Here is an 8,203-nt window from a genome sequence, read left to right as displayed (position 1 = left end):
ACGGTAGCTAAGTGTAGAGTTGCTTATGTAACTGAATCTTGTTGTAATTGCAGCTAACCAGTGAGGAGTGAAATTACACTGGACGTAACCAGCAAGAGCAATGAAATTAAATCGGAGACATTGTAGCTGCAACAAGTTGGATTGTTGATGTTCAACATGAACTCTCTATTACATTTATTATTATATCTCCAAATTAGACTAGCTAAAGTTAAACGGGCTAGATCGTATCAGGTTCAATAAAATGAGAGTATATCTTCCACATGTAAATACACGAGTTTCTAGATTATTATTTTTTAAAAAATAAATGTAAATGGGTAAAACAGGGTTTGCATCTGATATTTTACCATTTCTTGTTTTTGTAAAGAAATTCAACATGAATATCCCAGTTTGAACATACGGTTTACTCAAATTCCAATAGGATCATATGCTTTTAGTACTCCGAAGAAAGAAAGCTTGATTGAACTCGTCATGTATTTACTACTCCATGGATATGAATAGATTTGCTCACGGTAAAATTTCATAATGGTAGGTTTAATGAATTTCCTCTCTTCGATGAATAGTCCAGCTTTTGGGTTTTTATTTAAATGTAATTAATGAATAACAATCGGGTAATATCATAACATATTGAGTCAGGCAAACCATGATATGCAAGTCATAAGCTGGCTTCTGTATCAACAGTAAGCGATTACGAACACTTTTTAAGCATAATTTTAAAGCTAAAAAATCAATCTCTACTTTCCTTTTTATATTTTGAACACCAAAAAACATTACAAGACATCCAACATATTTAATTGTTGCTATATTTTATTTTTATTTCTCTAATTCAACTAAAAAAATGAAATGAATACCAATAAATGCATTCAGTGATGATTGTAAAATCGGAGAATGGAAATTGGAGTTCATTCCTCCACTACTAATAGGAATCAGCTAATAAACAGCAGCATCAGCGACCGAGAATGGTGGCTTTTCGTCATGCTTCAACCCATTTTATTTCCTCATCTCTTCGGCCCACTGAGCCCATCTTATCCACCTCTATTCTCCGTACGCTCTGCTTTCTCTCCACGCAACATTTTTCATCTCTCTTTATGCGTTTGTTAAGGTGCTGCATTTGCAGGAGTAGAATGCACCAGAACTTAGGCATTTGCTTATACTCAAAGCTGCTTCAGATTGCAATATTGTAAGTACTCAATTATTGGTACACGCTGCGCTGTAACTATATAAATTATTTTTCAACATATTTCTTTTTTCAATTGTTACTAATATGTTTTCTAACAAAATTAATTATGAGCTCAAATTTTAATGTATTTTATGGATGATACTTATTTTTTAAATATTGATGCGGTGACATATTGAATATTATTCTTATTTTTTAATTTTAAGACAATGATATATTGAATTAACTTGAGTTAACCTATTAAATCTATGACCTGGATCATGAGACTATAATAACCCTATAGAAAATAAATTAAAATAAATTATGAAAGTCAATTTCTAATTAATTTAATGCTGAATAATGAAATTGAAAAAAAAATTAAAAAAAGAAAAAAAAACAACTACTTGAATCAACTAGAGTTAACATGCCAAATTTGTAACTTAGGTCAAGCGATCATGATACCTTTATAGAAAGTAAATATATTTTTTTTATATATAAAATCCAGTTTCTAATAAATCCAATGTTAAAGGATGAAATATAAAAAATATTAATTAAAAAAAACAAAAAATAACTTAAGTCAATTCGGACTAACATATTAAACCTATGACGTGGATCATAAGATCAAAATAACTTCATAAAAAATAAATAAAAAATTTTAAAGCTTCCTTTTTAACTTGGGAAAGCTACATGATCTCTTTATGTAGAGGGTTATTATTTTCTTTTTATTTAAGGAAACGGTTCAATATTCTAGAGTTCTCACTAATAAATCCTTAAATTAGTCAATTTGAACTTGGAAACAAGCATAAAATTCATCATTAACAAGATATAAACCCCTTATTAGGGCCAATTCATATAAAGGTAATGGTTTGCAATCCATACCTAAATAAAAAATTATAAAATCATTGTTTGACTTTGACCAAAAAAAAAAGGGTAGCCAAAAGTTTCTTATTGGGTTTTGATGTGATCCTAAATAATTGAATTAGTCAAAAATCTTTTAAAGACATCATTATTTGTTAAAATGGTGTTCAATTATAGATGACCTTATACTTTTACAAATTCTACAATGTTGGTACCCATTAGACCTTACAATTATCTATATATGAGAAAGCCTATTAAAAATTCATTTTCATAATTTCTTTTTTTCCTTTTTAGAAGGATGTGGAAACCTACTTAGCAATGGAAATAAGAAATTATGAATTCATGGTTAATCCTAGGGCATATACTAAAGAAAAAAAAATGCTTATATTATGAGAAGCATTCTAGCTTGTAGGGATCTTTACTATGGGTTGCTGAAATATCCAATATAAAGGAACAATTAGTGTTCTTACAAACCTTACAATCTTCACTTTGTAGAAAGGCAACTAAAATCTATATAATATATATCTCTCTTAATATACCATGCCATAAATAAAGCTGGTCAAGATTAAATCACCTTTAAGAGCCTAAAAGAGGTAGAAGATGTGATGATGGAGACATCTCCTAAGATATGTTAAAATCATATTTGAATAATTTACAACTTGACCCAACAAAAACCTACTTTAGAGAACCAAAGTTATATGCAATAATCACTCCTACCTTAAATCTATAAAGAGACATGAACACAGTATAAAATCACAACAAAGTTGATAAATCATTCGAAGAGTTTGTAACTTTAATCAAGAGTTTAAGATGAAAATCACTCAACCACATAAAATATAGCAAGAGTATCAATTTCTTTATTAAATTTAGTTTTTTTTTTTTTCAAAAAGATTTTACAAAAAAGTATTTATACTAGAAAGAATTCTAAGTCTAATAGAATATCCCTAATGCATATGGATAAATATAATAAATAATAATAATAATTCAATGAGCCCAAATTTAAATAAAGACCCTAATATCTTTATAACTCCTAACAATAAATAAAATATAAATAAACAATAGCTCAATTAATTTAAATAAGACTAAAGTCATTTTCATAATCTAATAGCAGAGTCAAAGCCTAACTTCAAATGCATAATACTATCATGTATTAATAAATTAGAAGGCATGCCATATATCAATGGAAATATATGGATGTCTATTTTTCAATGCAGCTATAATCGTATTAAAATTCCTTATGTAATTCTAGTTATGACCAAAATAATAATGAAATGTCAAAATGAGCATATTCAAATCTTTTTATTGTAATATTTTTATAATATCTGAATGCCCACCTACAAGCCCTTCTTGAGCATGGATTAAATTAATCAAGGCTTGCACTTTGTTATTTAATATCTTCTTGAAGTCCACCTTAGCCCATGTTTCTTGAAGATGTCCATTAAAAGCCTCTTTGAACCTCTTAGTCCTACGTCTTGTAACTGGACCAACTATGACTTCTAACAAATATCTTGTTATTGTTTGGATCACATTATTCCCTCTCTCTTTGAAAGGATTCATCCTTGAATCATCACTAACATCAAATAAAGAGATTATAAATATTAAATATAACACTAAGACCATACTTACCTGGTAGATCCACTTTGTATGCATTGTCCTTAATCCTCTCTATGATTTGGATTAGGACCATCTCCTTGAGGCATCAATTTTGATCACCTATGTTTAGAAAACCTGACCTTCCTTATATACACTCAAATCCAATCTCCTAGTTTAAACCTTACTAATTAGAGTCTTCTATTAGCCTTGAATGCATAATGTTAATTCTTTTTCTCCATCTGTTGTTGTATCTTTGCATGTAAGTCTTTTACAACCTATGTTTTTTTTATTACTATCAAGACTTAACCCTTTTATCAATTCATAAAGGAATCAAATCTAATGATATTAAAAGATTAAAGCCATAAACAATATCAAATGGTGAATAATCAGTAATAGAATGCGCACTATGATTATATGCAAATTCTATACTTCCTAGTTAATTTCCATGATTTATTTATATTACCAATGTGAAATGTGCATTTCTGAATGTATGGGTATTCAAGGTAAAAAGTTGTGTAAATTGCCAAATGATGAAATTATCATTGACAAAGGAAATATGAGAAGTGCGAATTAAGGCGTAAACTAGCATACATTTAGTGTATGTTAGGATCCCGGGTAATGGGATCATCATGTAAGGACTAACATACATTTAGTGTATGTTAGGATCCCGGGTAAGGGGATCACCATGTATCGACTAGCATACATTTAGTGTATGTTAGGATCCCGGGTAAGGGGATCGCCATAATTGGACTAGCATACATTTAGTGTATGTTAGGATCCCGGGAAAGGGGATCACCATGTATGAGCTAACATACATTTAGTGTATGTTAGGATCCTGGGAAAGGGGATCACCATGTATGGGCTAACATACATTTAGTGTATGTTAGGATCCCAGATAAGAGGGATCACCTTGGAATGAGTCATATGGAGTGATGGTGATGGTACCGGTGATATTGGTATCGGTAATGTGATAAGCAAAATGAAAAAAATGATCATGTTCAATCTCTCATAGAGTCTATAATGAAGGTTGAAAGTGATAGAGGGAACAATTAATAATAGTTGGACAATGAAGGGATTATAATAATAATAATAATAATAATAAAAGAAAGCTAGAAGGGAGAGGCAAATAAACTATGAATACATGCTACTTTGTTAAATTGTTAGGTGTTCATGTTGTCATATTTATTGTAATATTCACCTTTCAATAATATGTATTTTGTTTCAGGATCATCCCATGCACGACAAGAGTAGGTCCTAGTTTATGCTCCTTTTCTTGTAATCTAGTTTCTAGGGAGTATACCCTTGTAGTTTGTAAATATGAAAATGTTTGTATAACTTAATTTGTATAATTAATGTTTAAACTAGACTGAATGAATGTAACCATGTAGTTCATGTAATCATGCTTATGCCGATGTAATTATACTTATTTATTTTTATCCATCCATAATGATATCTTGTTATATATGCATATCGTAAATATTGTGGTTGATAAAAGTGGGTATAAGTGTGGAAATTGAAAACCCATGATGATTGGGTCAGGAATTTAGTTAGGAGATGTGAACTATTAGAAGTGTAAATAAATTCATGTCAATAACCTCGGACATTCCGGTATCATGAACATATATGTATATATATAAAAAAAAATTATTAAGTGTTTTATTTCGATTGATATGAGATTGTCGTTTATCCCGAAATGGGGGATGTTACACCTCCCCTCTTTAGGAATAAGATATGGCCAACTTCCTTACATAATTAGGAGAATAAATTGCTGGCTTTTTATCCTTGTAGCATTAGGGGAAAAAAACAAGCCTAATAAGGCTGGTATTGGGCCGGACATATCAACCCCTTGTTCCACACGAATTGGGCTCTTCTTGGACCTGAACTAGATGAATTAAAGGCTGTCCTTCATGCTCCTTAATGTCCTAAACCCCTCAAGGTTCATCTTGCTCTATAAGTTTTGAACAAGCTTATTCAATGCTTCTTTAAGCTTCTTTGCCCTAGCTTTTGTGATTGGCCCAATTGGCACCTCTAATGGGTCGTTGGCATGATTACGCTTGGTGTTGGGCTAATCCGCATCATTAAAATTGAAGTGAGATGCATCAGGAAGGAAAACTATACATAAGGGTGCACTTGTTCTTGTAGGATTCATGTGGTCTTTAAGTATTTTAACTCGGTTATTCTCATTATGAAGTGACTAGTTATCTTTTTCGGTTATATTTTCTGAAAATGATGAGGATATCTTACAAAGTTTGCCACTTAATGTACGTGACCAAACACTCATGCACGTGTAGGAAGAGAATGAAATGGAAGAAAAGAAAAGAAAAGAAAAGAAAAGAAAAAGGAAACAAAAGAAAAGAAAGAAAAGTTAGATAAAAGGAAAGAAAAGAAAAGGACAATAAAATAAAATATATAATTTATACAGTAATTTACCTTCCTCAGCAACGACTCCAAAAACTTGACACAATTAAAAAGTTGATGTCTTCTCCCAAGTGTAGGACTGTCGAAGTAATAAATAACCTGGCAAGACCGGGGTCAAACCACAACAAAGTTAACTATATAAATTATAAATGACAACAACAATAACAACGACGAAGACGATGATGGTGATGATGAGTTAAAGAGGACTTTGAGATGTAAGATTAATGTGAAGATTAAACAATGATAAAAATAATTGTCAATGTTAGAGGATCCACTAATAGTATTTTAAATAAGTATAATATAAACTCTTTTTATTACTCAACTGGAAACCACACACAAAGGAGGTTCCAATCGGATGGTTTGTCATTAATAGCTCATTATAAATTATTAACATGATCATATTAATTATCTTATTTAAGTAACACCAAACTTTTAAATATTATCAGAAATTCATGATGCTAACTTGTGCTAATAACAACTCAAGTTCCTTTAATAGCACAAGTGTAGGTTATACCATACGGTTGGCTATGAAAGTGTCAAGCATTTGTTATACCAAGTTTTATACAACATAAATCTAGATTAACCATTTAACAAGCAAGGTATTAAGAATTAATAAAATAAAAATGATAAGACATGTTAATAGCAAGTTGTTTAGGGTATAAGCATTGTAGTCCATATTGAGTTTATATTATGTTTATCCTAAAACCATTAGTGAAACCTTTTCACCTTGACATAATAAACTTAACTACACATAATGAAGAAGAGAAACATAGATAAACAAGATAAAATCATAATTATATAAGTATAGTAAAGGAAATGAAAAGCATAAACAAGAGATTAAGGAAAATATAACATAGAATAAAACTTGAACATTACAAAATACAAATAAAGAGAGCAAGAGCAAGATCTTGATTTGAACAACCAAGATCCTAAATGCATGACAAATGCCTCATTTTATAAGCTAAAATTTGAAACTATTGATTTAATGACTAATTATTGAGTGGGTGGCAACATCTTGACTTAGTGACAATCATTATCTTATTGTCTAAACAAAACGTCATTACTAATGTCAGAATTTGAACATATTTTTGCATGAAAGTTCTAGGAAATTATCTCAGCTTTCCAATAGAAAAAGAATTGGTTTATTTGGACTTTTAGAACTCGAGATATGTGTTGAACACTGAACAATGTCTAGGTTGTAGGACAGATTCAGACTTTTCCATTGTTTCTACAATTTGAACTTGAAAATGACCTTTTTGAATCTTGGACTCCCATAAAAGTTTTAGGTCTATGTCTTAGCTTCCATCCATATAAAGCAGACCTAAATTCAAGTTCTATAGCTCCAGTTATGATCCAAAAACCGAATGGTGTTCCAGTTTGGACTGAACCAACATCTCTTTTCTGAGCTTAACCCTCTCTTTGTCTTCTCAAATTCATTAGTTAAACTCATCAATCAATCCCTTGATTTATGTGATAGGCCTGCATTTAAAATGAATATTTACTATAAATTAAAGGTATTTTATATTATTAGATATGTTATTATAAAACATACTCTAACTAAGGAGTTATTGATACTTCAAGTGTAAAATAATGATATAAAACCTTGATAAAAATACACTTTTAAGTATCACTTCGCTTGAGACCTTGTGATGAGCTCATTTGAAATGTGAATTGGATCTTTAGGGTTGATAGGCTAATCCACATCGAGGCTGGTCATTTCTCAACTCCAATTCCACCATACATCTTTCAGGTGCTTTCATTCCTCAGTCTACTGATTACTGATCACAATTATTATTGTTAATTTTATGGTTACAGGTATGTGAAGTTGCTCCAACCTTTTTAATGGTAGATATTCAGAGAGCTACTGGAGATGCAGCTGAATACCTAAGTTCAGTTGAGGCTATCCAGTTTGTGTTTGTATGTGTTTGCTGCAGGGCTGGTACTCAGTAGTTGCATGTCATTCTTAAGAAGATAACTTTTTCTCTCCTCGTTTAAAACTGTTTCTTTGTATAGAAGGATGTGCTTTTCATTATGCAGTTCTACAAGAACTTCTGTAGCAATCCTGACGGATATCATCTGGAAACCACCCGATGAATCAAGCAAATTTTGATGCAGACTGCTGTTTATGCATTGTTGCACCCGAGGTCATGCAGTTGTAGCTTACATAACCCTTCCTTTGAT

The 8,203-nt window shown here is 30.9% G+C and overlaps 1 pseudogene; it reads left to right on the top strand.

Moving 5' to 3' along the window:
* LOC140955635 (uncharacterized) overlaps positions 1-8,203 on the top strand; it is a 121,835-nt pseudogene that overhangs the window by 67,738 nt on the left and 45,894 nt on the right.

The sequence above is a fragment of the Populus alba genome, chromosome 5 (genome assembly GCF_005239225.2).
Source record: "Populus alba chromosome 5, ASM523922v2, whole genome shotgun sequence".
In the NCBI taxonomy this organism is placed as follows: Eukaryota; Viridiplantae; Streptophyta; class Magnoliopsida; order Malpighiales; family Salicaceae; genus Populus; species Populus alba.
This window is presented reverse-complemented; position numbering and strand designations above follow the sequence as displayed.